Source organism: Canis lupus, chromosome 27 (genome assembly GCF_003254725.2).
Source record: "Canis lupus dingo isolate Sandy chromosome 27, ASM325472v2, whole genome shotgun sequence".
In the NCBI taxonomy this organism is placed as follows: Eukaryota; Metazoa; Chordata; class Mammalia; order Carnivora; family Canidae; genus Canis; species Canis lupus.
Genome location: NC_064269.1, coordinates 11,116,478 through 11,131,540, shown reverse-complemented (window position 1 = coordinate 11,131,540; position 15,063 = coordinate 11,116,478). Strand labels below are relative to the sequence as shown.

Sequence of the window (15,063 nt, the reverse complement as noted above, 5' to 3'; positions counted from 1 at the left end):
AAATATTCATCATGGGTTTTATTGGTCATTAGCATTCATCATGTGAAGTTTCTGTTCATGTTTTTCATCTATCTTTATGAGTTATCTATATTTTTATTACTAATTTGTAGTCTAATTTATAACTCATATTCTTTATGATTAATGCTTTTTATGTCCAGTTTAATAAATTGTTGTCTACCTCAGGACATTAAGATGCATACCTATGTTATCTTCTGGTAGCTTCCTCTCTCCTTTTTAAATATACATCTATATTCCACCTGGAATTGATTTTTTGTGTATGGTGTGAGATATGGTCCAGATTCATTTTTCACTTAGATATCCAGTTGATCAGGACTCTTTATTACATTTCCCTTTTGTTCATTAGTACCTCCTTTATCATAAATCACGGGTCTCTATATATAAATTTGCTTCTGGACTAATTTATTCCATTGTTCTTTTTATCTATTCTTACATGAATACCACAATGCCTTAATAGCTATAGATTTAAGATGTCTTGATACCTTGGGGCATAAATTCTCCAGTTTTTCTTCAAGATTACTTTGTCTGTTCTTGGTCCCCAGCATTTCTATGCAAATTTTAGAATTATCTTATAAATTTCTTCAAAAAACCTGGGATATTTTAAATAAATGTTTTATTTTGAAATAAATTTAGAATTACAGAAATGTGTAAAAAATACAATGAGTTCTTGTATACATATATCTCATCCAGTTTCTCCCATTGTTAACATCATATATTATACTATGGTACATTTATCAAAACTAAGAAACTGATGTTGACATATCACTATCAACTAAACTTCAGACTTTATTTGGATTTCACTAGTTTTCCATTCAGTCCTCGTTCTCTCCAGGACTCAACCTTGCATCTAGTTTTCATGGCTCTCTAGTCTTTTCTTTGCCATAATGATGTCTCAGTCTTTATTATTCATGATTTTGACAGTTTTAAAGAGTACTGGCCATTTACTCTGTTGAATGTCCATAATCTGAAGTTTTCTGTTATTTTTCTTACAGTTATTCTGGAGTTTCTGGAAAGAACACAACAGATTTGAATTACCCTTCTCATCACATTCTATCAGGGGATACATGATATACTCCTGAAATTGCTGGTGATGTCAGCCTTCATCATTTGATTAAAGTAGTGTTTGTCAGGCGTCTCCATTTGAAGTTTATATTTTTCCACTTTTTTACTCTATTCTTTGGAAATGAGTCATTAAGTCTGGCCTGCCCTGGAGGTGGTGGTGGGGAGGGCATTAAGATCTACCTCCTGTGGAATGCCCTATATTCACATATTATTTAGAATTCTTCTGTTAGAAAGATATATATATATAAATATATAATATTATATTGATATAATTGATATATATTGATATAATTGATATTTAACCAATCATTTATATCAGTATGGACTCATGTATATTTACTTTATACTTTGGGTTATAATCCATACCATTTTATTTTGTTGCTCAAATTATTCCAGCTTTGAAAATGGGGGAATTTTTCAGCTTGGTTCCTATGTCCCTTTGATGTCCCTATATGTTTGTTTGGGGAGCATTTCCTTACGTTGTTGGCACTACAAGATGATCTGAGCCCATCTTTTATATTCCAGTCTTAGAATCAGTGATTTCTTCAATGAGCCCTTGATCTTTTATTGGAGAACGGTATTTAGAAACTAAGATCTGGTCATTGGATATGCTTGTTGTTACCATTGCTTCTAGGATCTCTCAGAGGGCTGTGCTAGCATATATATACATTTATATATGTATACACAAATATCTGTATATACATGTATGTATGCATATGTATACCTATGAATACTAACATGTGCACATGCACATCTATAAGTATCCTGTATCTATCTGTATATGTAGTATAATATGGTATAATATATATAATATAATATAATATAATATAATATAATATAATATGCCAAACATGAGTTTATACTGATAACTAATTTAGTACTACCAGGTACATTCTAGCCTTCCTTGCTTGTTTATCTGTAATCCTCCTCTGGTGAGTAATCTGGCATTCACCACTATTCACCTATTTGTTCAATCCTAGTATATAAATAAAGGAGTTTCAGAATTGTTAACCTGTATCTGTCTCCAAGAAAAAAAATTCACCAACTAGAGTACAGTGATTATGTACCATTCTTTTTTTTCCTATGGTTTTATAATTTTTAGTCAAAACATCATTTTTTCAGATAGTTCCTTTTTTTAACCTTGAATATATTAAGGTTCACTCTTTGTAATGTATAGTTCCATAAATTTTGACAAATGCATAGAGTTCTGGGTTCATCACCCTAGAACAGCAGCTTTTCCCAAAAAGTTCCTCTGTAAGTCCCTTTGTAGTCAAGCACTCTCTCTTCTCCAACCTCTGGCCACCACTAATCTGTTTTCATTCCATATAGTTTTGCCTTTTCCAATGTCATATGAGTGAAATCATACACTATGTAGTCTCTTTGGTATAAATTCTTTCACTTAATACAATGCATTTAAGATTCATCCATGTTGGTATGTAAATCTAAAGCTCATTTCTTTTCATAGCTGAATTGGATTTCATTGTATGGATGTGCCACAGTTTATTCCTTTGTTAAAGGACATCTTGAATGCTTCCAGTTTTTTAGTTTATTTATTTAAGTAATTTCTACATCCAATGTAGAGCTTGAACTCACAACCCTGAGTCGCACACTCTTATGACTGAGACAGCCAGGCACCCTGAGATGCTTCTGGTTTTTAGCAATTAGGAAAGAAGCTGCTAGAAACACTCACATACAGGCTTTTGTTTAGATACACGTTTTCAAGTCATGTTGGTAAATTCCTAGGAGTGTGATTGCTGAGGATTATGGTAAGTCTGTATTAAACTTCATAAGAACTACTAAATGTTTTCCAAAGTGGCTGTATTACTTTGCATTTCCACCCGCATTGAGTGAGAGTTCCTGTTCATCTGCATCCTTGCTGGCATTTATTGTCAGTTTTTGGATTTACTGTCTTTCTAATAAATGTGTAGTGATATCTCATTGTGGTTTAAATTTACATTTCCCTAACAGTGTATAATGTTCTTTATCTGTTCTTTTCATTTTCATTTGACAACTATATATTTTCTTCAGTGAAGTGTCTGCTCAGATCTTTTGCCCATTTTAAAATTGGGTTGTTTCTTTTTCTGAGTTTTAAGAGTTCTTTACATATTCTGGAGACAAGTCCTTTGTTAGACATGTGATTTAAATATATTTCATCTGTAGCTTGTCTTTTCATATTCTTGACCATGTCTTTCACAGAGCAAAGTTTTAATGTTAATAAGTCCAAGCTCTCAGTTTTTTTTCTTTTGTAGATTGTGCTTTTGATGTTTTATTAAAAAATACATCACTTTAATTTAGTTGTAAGTCATACACTTTTCTCCTCTATTTTCTTCTAAAAGTTTTAAACTTTATGTTTTATATTTAGTTCTGTGATTCCTTTTGAATTAATTTTTGTGTATGAGTTATGTGTCTCCATCCTTCATTTGTATATGGGCACCCAAGTATTTGAATACCATTTGCTGAAAAGACTTTATTTTTTCTCCACTGAATTGCATTGAGCCCTTTTCAAATATCAGTTTGTGTGGCTCTGTATTTTGTTGGAATTCTGAACTGGGAGATAGGAAATCCATAGATAACTTTAGACAGGATTGTCATCCTTATAATGAGCCTTCCCATCTGTATATATGGTTTATCTATACATTTACTTGGTTCTTATATCAGTATTTTTCAGTATAATATTCTTGCACATAATTTTTGATGCTGCAGTTAGTATTAAATTTCATTTTCTTTTTTAAATTTTTTTTTTTAATTTTTATTTATTTATGATAGTCACAGAGAGAGAGAGAGAGAGAGAGAGAGAGAGAGGCAGACACAGGCAGAGGGAGAAGCAGGCTCCATGCACCGGGAGCCCGACGTGGGACTCGATCCCGGGTCTCCAGGATCGCGCCCTGGGCCAAAGGCAGGCGCCAAACCGCTGCGCCACCCAGGGATCCCCTAAATTTCATTTTCTAATACTTTGTTGCTTGTATATAAGCATGCACTTGATTTAAAAAATATATTAGTTGTGCATCCAGCAACCTTTCCAAATGAATTTCTCATAGTTCAATTCTCTTAGTTTATCCATAGATTTAAAAGAAATTTTGACTACCTAGACATTTTGTTTGTGAATAGTGACAAGTTTATTTTTCTTTCATTCCAATCTTTAATCTTTTAGTTCTTCTTTTTCTAATTTTATTGCATCGGCTACAGCCCCCAGCACAATTCTGGATGGAAGTGCTGATAGCACATCTTAGTGTCTCAAGGGGAAATCTTTCAATATTAAAACATTTAACAGTACAGTGTACAGTGTTTCTTATGGATTTGTAAAAGATAAACTTTATCAGGTTAAGTAAATTCCCATTTATTCCAGTTTACTAAGAGTTTTTAATACATCTTGAATTTTTTCATGGCTTTTCTGCATTTATTGAGGTAATCAGATAATTGTTATCACTACCTTTTGTTAATTGGCATTGATTGATTTTTTGGTTAAACTAAACTTTGATTCTTGGCATAAACCCCTCCTGATCACATTGTATATTCTTTCCATTTATTCCTGGATTAGATATGGAATTTAGTTAAGAATTTTTGTGTATACATTTATAAGGGATATTGGTTTGTATTTTTCTTTTTCTGAATATTTTTGTCTGGTTGTGGTATGAAGGCAATGATATTTTCTTTAAATGTGTAGGGAAACATTTTTTTCCCTCTTTGTTACCTAAAAGATTTGAATAAAATGACTACTATGCTTTAATTTAAAAAAATATTTTATTTATTTGTTTGACAGAGAAAGAGAACACAAGCAGGGTGAGCAGCAGGCTGAGGGAGAGGGAAAAGCTGGCTCCCTGCTGAGCAAGGAGACAAATGCAGGGCTCCATCCCAGGATGCTAGGATCATGACCTGAACCAAAGGCAGCTGCTCAGCCTACTGAGCCACCCAGGCACCTCACTTCAATTTTTTTTTGTAGAATTTAACAGTAAAGTAATCTGGACCTGGAGGTATTACAGTCTACCTGTAAGTCTCTCTTTATCTCTCAATCTCTTTCTCTGTCTGTGTGAAGATTTTTCATTATGAATTGAATTGAATTTTAAAATTTCTTGTAATATTCATATTTATTAGTATAAAGTTTTTTGTCATCCTTTTATTAATGTTTGTAGGATTGTATACTGATGCATGATCATTCTTAATACATTGATAAGTTTTGATTCCTATCTACTTTTTTCTTGCGTAGGCTTACTAGAAGTTTATTAATTTTATTAATCTTTTTCATAAACCAGTTTTTGGCTTTGTTGATTCTATTCTATATATGTTTTATATGATATTATTAATTTTTCCTTCTGTTTTTTTTTTAATTTATTTATTTATTTATTTATTTATTTATTTATTTATTTATTTATGATAGTTACAGAGAGAGAGAGAGAGGCAGAGACATAGGCAGAGGGAGAAGCAGGCTCCATGCACTGGGAGCCTGATATGGGATTCGATCCCGGGTCTCCAGGATCGCACCCTGGGCCAAAGGCAGGCGCCAAACCGCTGCGTCACCCAGGGATCCCCTCTCCTTCTGTCTTTACTATGTTTTCTCCTATTTAAATAGTTTTTTCTTGCGGCTTGTTGAAGTGGATATTTAGACAATTGGTTTTAGCCTATATTTTTTCCTAATAAATGAATTCAAGACTATAAATTTCCCTCTAAGCACAACTTTGACTTCATCTCGCAAATTTTGAGACATGGTTTTTGTTTGCCACTTGTTTAAAAATATTTTCCAATTTCTATTATGATTTCTTCCTTGGACTATAAGTTATTTAAAAATAAGTTGCTTAAGTTCCTAAAACACATCCTAAAATAATCTTTTAGTTATGATTTCTAATTTAATTCTACATATTTCAATATACAGTCTTGATTTATTAATTTCTCAACCAATTAGTTCTCTTACCATCTTCCAGATAAAGACCTCAGAACATTTTAAGTCCATTTTCTCCCTCCCAGTTTTTGTTATTATTGCCACGTATTTTAATTCTATGTATTTTTAAGCTCATAAGATGTTATTTCCTACATTTAATATTAACTTAGATGTACTGACATTTCTATTCTTTCTATTGCTCTTTATTTCTCTCTGCATTTTCATCATCTGGTGCTTTCTTCCTCAAGTACTTGCTTTAATTTTTCATTTAATGTGAGTCCATTTTATTGGCTTGAAAATTTCTCTTGTCTTTGCTTTGATGAACATTTAACATTTTTGTTGGAAATAGATTCTATATTAGCACTTAGTAAATAGTTATTTTCTCCCAGCACTTGTACTTTTCATTATTGCCCTCTGGATTCCATTATTTCTGTGAAGTAGTCAGGCCTCAGTCTTACTGATTCTTTTAAAAGAAAATATTTCTTCCCTCCCCTCCACTCTAGCTGCTTCAAAATTCTCATTGTGTTTGGTTTTCAGCATGTTCACTATCATTTGTAGATACAGTTTTCTTCAAATTTATCCTGATAGGGGTTTAAAGCACTTTTTCTTTTTTGAAGCGCTTTTTCAATTTTGTGGCTAGATGTCTTCTTTCAGTGCTGCAAAATTTAAGACCATTACTTCCTCAAAATTCCTTTTGAACTGTTCTTTCTTTCTTCTCCTTCTGGGACTCCAAACATTTTCTTGGAATACCCTGTCTTTTACCACTGCCCTCTGCCCCCGCCCAATATTTTCCATTCTTTTGTCTCCTGTGCATTAGTCTGAATATTTTCTTTTGACCTCTAGTTTCACCAATCATCTCTTTGTGTCTGTTTCTGCTGTTAACCCATTTAACAAAAGTTTTAATTTTAGCTAATGTATTTCTCAGTTCTAGAATTCATTCGTTTCTCTTTTTAGATAAAATTATCTATCTCTTCATTTAATTTCTTCAGCATATAAATGAGATATTTTAAAGTACATGTCTAATAGTCTAATATCTGTCTTCTTCCATGGGTCTGTTTCTGTTTTAGTTATCTTGGTTTTTGGCCACATAGTCTTATTTTCTGATATGCCTAGTCATGTTTGATTGACCACAGGACCTCAGATATGAACAATTGTGGAGGTAATTTGAGCCCTTGGATGTGCTTTCTGCATCCCTAGAGAATGTAATTTTGCATCTGTTAGGCAGCTTGGGTATGGGTCAATAACCTTAACCCAATCAGTGGTTAAGTTACTTCAAGTCTGGAATTCAGTCTTTTGTGAGCATTGATTAGATTTAGGTTTTTCTCTGCTCCTAAATGAAGGACTTTTGTGGTCTGAAATAAAAATCTGGGTAGTTTAATATGGACTTTTCTTTTTGAACTCCCAATTTTTGTCCCTCAGTCTTATAACACTGTACAAAGTTTTGCTAGTTTTTAACTTCTTAAGTTGCCATTTTTTTTTGCTCAGCATCTTGATGTCTTAGTAGCTTAGTAGGGAAAACAGTACCAAACGTTGCCATTGCCCCTTGAAGTTTCCCTTCTTTTTGGGATCTTGGCCCTTTAGTCCTCACAACTTTGGAGATGATTTTTTTTAATAATAAATTTATTTTTTATTGGCGTTCAATTTACCAACATACAGAATAACATCCAGTGCTCATCCCATCAAGTGCCCCCCCCCAGTGCCCGTCACCCATTCACCCCCACCCTCCCCCCTCCTCCCCTTCCACCACCCCTAGTTCGTTTCCCAGAGTTAGGAGTCTTTATGTTCTGTCTCCCTTTCTGATATTTCCCACACATTTCTTCTCCCTTCCCTTATATTCCCTTTCACTATTATTTATATTCCCCAAATGAATGAGAACATATAATGTTTGTCCTTCTCCGATTGACTTATTTCACTCAGCATAATACCCTCCAGTTCCATCCACGTTGAAGGAAACTGTGGGTATTTGTCATTTCTAATGGCTGAGTAATATTCCATTGTATACATAAACCACATCTTCTTTATTCACTCATCTTTCGTTGGACACCGAGGCTCCTTCCACAGTTTGGCTATTATGGACATTGCTGCTAGAAACATCAGGGTGCAGGTGTCCCGGCGTTTCATTGCATCTGTATCTTTGGGATAAATCCCCAACAGTGCAATTGCTGGGTCGTAGGGCAGGTCTATTTTTAACTCTTTGAGGAACCTCCACACAGTTGTTTTTTTTTTTTTTTTAAGATTTTATTTTATTTATTTATTTATTAATAATAAATTTATTTTTTATTGGTGTTCAAATTGCCAATATACAGAAAGATTTTATTTTTTTTATTCATGAGAGACACAGAGAGAGAGGCAGAGACACAGGCAGAGGGAGAAGCAGGCTCCATGCAGGGAGCCTGACGTGGGACTCATCCCAGGTCTCCAGGATCTGACCCTGGGCTGAAGGTGGCACTAAACCACTGAGCCACCTGGGCTGCCCTTTGGAGATGATTTAATATCTTTAAAGAAATAATATAAATAGGAATACATGTACATGTAGTTCAACTCTTGTTTTTCACCATGGGAAGAGTGGTCTGCAACAGGCTTGTTCATCATTATGGAAAAAGTTACTAATCTATATGATTATTGTACATCATATTAATTAATTATTCCTCTTAATACTGAAGATTATGGTGAACATCTAATTAGATCATATGTGGGAAAGCTTGAGCAAAGTGGAGAGCTCTATGCAAACACAAAGTATTATTATTATCCTAATACAGAACATAATCTCTCTGAAACTTGTAAAAATATGGCAGAGAAGTATTTGAGAATTTTGTATTTATTGTTTTTTAAAATCTAGATTCTCCTAAAGGGCCAAGGTCATCTAGTGAATATGCTACTCAATGCAGAAGTTGGAGAAGTTGGCAGTTTTATGCCAGTAAAACAGAGAGATGTATTTCCTCAACACAACCCAAAGGTAGAAACCGTCACTAAATGGGCACTTAGACAGTCATAATTGATGGAAGTGGAATGTCATGGGGTGTCTAAGACATATTGTATCCTTTTCTCTCAGGGTCTCTTGTCAAGATTCTCAGTGAGGAATGGTGCAGGACTAATCCACCTACCCTTGTTTTCCCATTCTCTCCGTACCATACTTGCTCAGAGATTTCACTGTAGGCAACCCTCCACTTATCCCTTCCTTTCTTCATACTAGCCCTAACTTCTTTGCGAGCTCAAGTTTTACAGTACAGTAGAAGTTTTCAAAGGCAAAAGATTGGGAATTAGTGTTGGTTTCATGCCAGACACTGTATCTTGATGTACAGCATCTCATAAAGTGTAAAGACATTTCCAAATAAATCTTACCTATTTTTAAAACAGATCTTATAAATAACTGCAATAAGCATTGTGTATTAGCTTAGATTGAGTTATTATATGTTATTATATAAAGGGTTATAATAATAGTTCAGATTAATTATTCAGTTATAAAGGATACCTCCAATGATGAATAAAAGTCAATGGTAATATGAAAAATAGAAATAGTGATTGAGAATAAATTTGGGAGGTGGGTCCTAGTGGAAGTGCATTGTTTGTCAGAAAAGAAGAAAATAGATGTAGTTTTATAAGTCAAGAAATAGAGATAAAAGCATTTAATGTAACATATTAATGAAACTCCCCAGAAGAATTAACACTAGAAATCTTTGAGTTATTATTTCAAGGAAGTGGACATTTGAGTGCTAATGGAATGGAGACTCTTTTAATTTGATACCATTCTGCACTCTGATGTTTTTATTAACAAGTATAATAAAAATCATTTTGTTTTTTTTTTATGAGAACAAATAAACAAATCTGCACCTTTATTTATTTACTTAAATCCCTGAGGGATACATCATCACACGGATTCTGTGGCCAATGGTTTTCGCAGGAAGATTCCTTTGGAATTTGACATGAACCATCACTACTTCCATGAGCACAAGTTATTTTTCCCCAGATTACTCTGGTTTTGTTTGGTTTGCCACCAGGAGTCACTTTGTTGTCCTTTGCTTTGTACACATAAGCACATCTCTTGCCTAGACAGAATTCAGTTCCATCTGGAGCAAAAACACCTTCAATTTTAAGAAGAGCCATGTGTTCCCTCTGGCTCCAGAGATCCCACTCGTAGCCAACAAAAATGGCCTTGGACCACAGCCTTTCAGACATATTTGTCGTTTTAGGAGCCCTGTTCTCAGTGGCCTTCACAGGCTACAAGATGGCAGAAAGAAAAAGGTCACTTTTATAATAAAAATAGTTTTAAAAGTAAGTGGATATATTAGACAAACGCATATAGCATCAAATAAAGATAGCAATATTAATAACAGAAATAAACATTTTTAAAATCTCAAAAGCTAAAGACATGAAGGTGAATATATTCATAATTTCTTTGATTAAAGAGGAAATCAAAACTGGATTTATAGTACTTTTCAGAAATGATAACTGTATTACTGCTTAAAAAGCTGTACTGGTAGTTATTGATTATAAGATGGTGTCAATATTCATTCTATTAATTGGCACCTGGGATGTCTTCAGTTTGGAGTTATTCCAAGACTTATTTATTTGCCCATGCAGCTATTATTGACAGTGTGCGAAGTCCCTTTACGTAGATGCATATTTCTATCTGGTATGATTTCCATTCTGTCCGAAGAACTTCCTTTAACATTTTTTGTGGAGGGGTCTGCTAGTCATCAGACCCCGGTTTCCAGCTTCTGTATGTCCAAAAGAGTCTTTATTTAGCCTTCATTTTTGAAAGATATTTTTATGAGGTATACAATGCTAGTTGTATATCTAGTTGACAGTTACTTGCTTTTAGTGCTTTAAAGATGTTTCTCAACTATCCTCTTATTTGCATTGTTTCTAATGAGAAATCTTTTGGACTTCTTATTTATATTCCTCTGTCAATAACATGCCTTTTCCCCCTCTCCATACTTTTAAGGTATTCTATCACTGGTTTTGAACAATTTAATTATGATGTACTTTGTAATAGTTTTCTCCATGGATACTTTTGTATTTCTATAAATATTTTGAACTTTGTTGAAGAAATTGTGCTTAGGATCTGTGTTTCTTGGATCTGTGGGTTTATAGTTTTCATCAAGTTTGGAAAATTCTAGGCTATTAGTTTTCAACTATTTTTATGTCCCCTCCACCATACTTATTCTTGAGGAATCTCATTACATACACATTTGGCTGCTTCAAAATTTTTCAACATCCCTAATGCTCGATTCTTTTTTTTTTTTTTAATTCTGTTTTTTGTTTCATTTGGATAGTGTCTGTTACAACATGTTCATGTTCACTAACCTTGTCTAGCCTGCTATTCATCCCATCCCGGGTATTATTCATATCAGACAGTTGTTTTCATCTTTAGAAGTTTAATTTATGTCTTTTTTTCTTTTATGACTTAATTTTGAACATATGGAATCAAGTTATAATAGTTATTATTGTTCTTGTCTGCTAACTACATCTGTATCAGTTACTGTTGATATCAATTAATTCATTTTTTTTCTTCATTATCGGTCACAATTTCCTGCTTCTTTCTATGCTTGGTAATTTTTAACTAGATGAAAGATACTGAGAAACATATCATTGGATGCTGGATATTCTTATATTTCTATTTGGATCTTTTAATAATCTCTTTTATATCTTTATTTAACTTTCTGAACATAATAGCTTTTTTTTTTTCATAATAGCTTTTAAAATGTTTTCATGTACTCATTCTAACTTCTGTATCAGTTCTCAGCCAGTTTTATGATTGATTGATTTTTTCCCCCTCATTATGGGTCATATGTTGCTGCTTCTTTGGGTGCCTAGCAATCTCTGATTGGAGGCCAAACATTAAAAATTTTGCTTTTTTTGGGTACTAGATACTTTTGAATTCTTATAAAGAGTCTTCAACTTTGTTCTGTGGTGTAATTTACTTACTTATAATCAATTAGTCCTTATGGATCTTGTTTTTAAGATTTGTTAGGTGGGACCAGAAGAGTGTTTGATCTAGGACTCATTGTTCTCCACTGCTGATGCCAAGTCCCTTCTGAGAACTCAGTGCCCTCTGAAAATAAGGTTTTCCAGTCTGGCTAGCGGGAACAGGTGCTATTTCTGCATGAGTGCATGAGTGCTGTGCAATCCTCATCCCTTGGGTAGTTCTTTCCTTGGCCTGAGGTAGTTTTTTCACACAGTTGTGCTGATTGGTGGACTGCTGACTCAAGGTAACCTCTGGGGCTCTCTTAAGTTCCTTCCTGTACAACTCTCTCCTCCATGGGCAATCTGTCCTGTCTCCTCCACTCAAGTAATCCACTGGCCTCTACCTATTTTTCCCCATTTTTCTTTACCACTTTCTGGAAACTCCTTCAAGTAAGTAAGTTGGGGCAATCACAAGGCTCGCCTCATTTGTTTTCCATCTCTGCTCCAATGTCCAGTGTCTTGACAACCATTGTTTCATAAATTTTTTCTTTTTCCTTCCGATTGTTTTAAGCAGGAGGGTAAGTCCAGTTCTTTTTACTTCATCTTGGTTAGAAATGGAAGAAATTTATTATAAATTGTTAATTAAGGAAGAATGTTAAGAAAGAGCTCCTTGAATAATGAAATAACAAAAGAGGTATGCAATCTTGCAACTGGTACTAAATCATTCCAGAGTGGATTTACTGCTGGACATTTACTTTTGTGAAGACATGGACTTTGTATCATTTTCAAGCTTTTAAAAAGTAATCTGTCATTATTATGGTTCTGACAGTAGAAGTTTGAGTAATATATGGACTTATTATTTGAGCATATAAGTATAAAAACTCTTATCATAGCTTACTTTAGGGATCAAAATATCTAGATTGAAAAGAGAAGCCTGATAATGCTCCAGGCATCTCATTCTAGAGATCAATCCCTTTTAGAAATATTTCTTTTATAATTCCCTTTAACACATTGCCTTTGATTTCCAATACCTGCTGATAACACTAGATATCCAACACATTTATTAGTTTGACATTGCTTTAGGAGATTTTAGGAAATTTTAAATGTATATGAAATAGAAAATGATAATTTGAGGCATACCCTATTGCTTATTACATATATACAGTGAATCCAGTTTCTATCTTTAATAATGGGTTATTTCAATTTAGTTGCAAAATTTACACTTTTTTTATGGGTTCTGTGCAAAATGTGTGGATAAGCTTGGGATGAGTAAGACATCAATTAAAGTGATAAATTATTCATCAAAAATTGTAGAGGAATTTTTCTTTAAAATCATCTTGTTTTTAAATACTTCTGAGTTAAAACAAAAAGCTGAAAAAGACCCATAAATACAGAAAACAAACTAACAGTTGCTGGAGGGGGGAGACTGGGAAGAAGGGCAAAATGGGTGAAGGGGAGTGGGAGATACAGACTTTCGGTTATGGAATGAATAAGTCACGGGATGAAAGGCACAGCATAGGGAATATAGTCAGTGGTATTATAATAGCGGTGTATGCTGACAGATGGTAGCTACAGTTGTAGTGAGCATAGCATAAGGTATCACCGTATTGTATGCCTGAAACTAAGGTAACGGTGTGTGTCAACTAGACTTTGCTAATAACTAAATACTTCTGAGTTGATACATTGAAAGTGCTTAGAATAGCAAGTTAGTCTGTTTAGCTTGGAATGTAAGGAGTTCAATACAGGTTAAAAATTAAATGATTTCTTACTCTCTGAACATTTTTTTTTTTTTTGAGATGTGTGTGATTGAGGTACAACTGAAGTCGTGGTACTGATTCTGTAAGTAACTGAATCTTTATGCTGATGACACATTGCATTTGTTTACCCACACTCAGTGTTTGACCTAAGATGAGATCGAGGTGAGCCACATGCCAAGGTGCAGGTTTTTTAATCTTCCTCACTCTTTGTCGATCATTTTTCATTTTAATGCCTGCTATGGTGGAGCTTCCATTCAGAAGATACTAGGTGAGGAAGAATGAGGAGAGAGGGAGCTGAGAGCGGTTTGGGGAGGATGGGTGAATGGCCTGGGGTCAGGGCAAGGCTGGAGAACAGACATGAAAGGCAGGAAGAAAACTTCTGCAGAAAAGGCAGGGGAGCAGCATAGAATCAAGATGCATTCCTTTAGTGTTAACTTTGCCAGAGACTTCTCAGGGGAAATGCTTTCCCTGGAAATGCATTTAGGAGTCAGAGAACCAATAGAATTTTAAAACCGGAATGAAACTTGAAGTCCCTCAGATAAAAGCTATTTAAACAGGCGAGAGTAGACTTTGGTAAGAATTGTAGTGAGAAAATTAGTACTAAAAGCTAGCAATTCGAAAACAGCCCTGCTTGCTGAGCTTGTACTATATGAAAGTTGCTTTGCTGTATTTACAAAGTATAATTAAAGCATAGTATTTCTTTAAGTAAATCTCTTTGTTTTTTTGGTGGTAGAGCAGAACATATATGACTGGTAATGCAGTCATTACTGACATGAATAATTTTCTATTTCATTTTAGGTATAAGTATTTTCCCAAAATAGGAATCCACTCAATAGCAATGTCAGGAAGTAATCATCGGAAACTTATAACCTTTATTTGATTTTTGGACAGCTGTAGGGCGACAGATTCTTCTTTAAACTGAACTTAATTATCTCTCTGTTACAGTCATCCACTGTAGTTCAGTTATTTGGAGTGAAACAGAGCCTTATCCATTTTAGGTATTTGAAGACAGTCTTGCAATCCCAGTTCTCCTTTAAGTTTTCATCACATGGCATAGCTCCTTTCCCCCTCACTATCCTGATTATCTTTCTAGGTACAGAACCAATTGCCAAGGTCTATCTTGCAAATAGAGATAAAAAAGAAATATAAAATGTGCTTGCTACCACTGAAGTACTTATGAAATATTGATTTTTTTTCCCCAATGCCTGTCATGTATCTTTATGCCCAACAGGTATGACTGGTTAACAGCTACAAAAGAGGAATTTTAACAAATAAAATCAATTTAAGAGGTCTAGTGAGTTGGAAGTGGCAGTGAAAGTTTGGTTGCAGCATGTGTTGTCCAGACATACCTATCGCATTAGAAAAGGAAGGATGCCAATTAACTAGTTTATTCGATAATTATTTTATTCATCCATTCAATCTTTCAGCATTTCTTGAAATGTGTTC

General features: G+C 34.1%; 1 pseudogene; it reads right to left on the bottom strand.

Annotated features, from left to right (window-relative positions):
• Positions 1–9,798: 9,798 nt before the first annotated feature.
• On the bottom strand, positions 9,799–10,142 carry LOC112678160 (60S ribosomal protein L35a-like; annotated as a pseudogene).
• Positions 10,143–15,063: the final 4,921 nt, after the last annotated feature.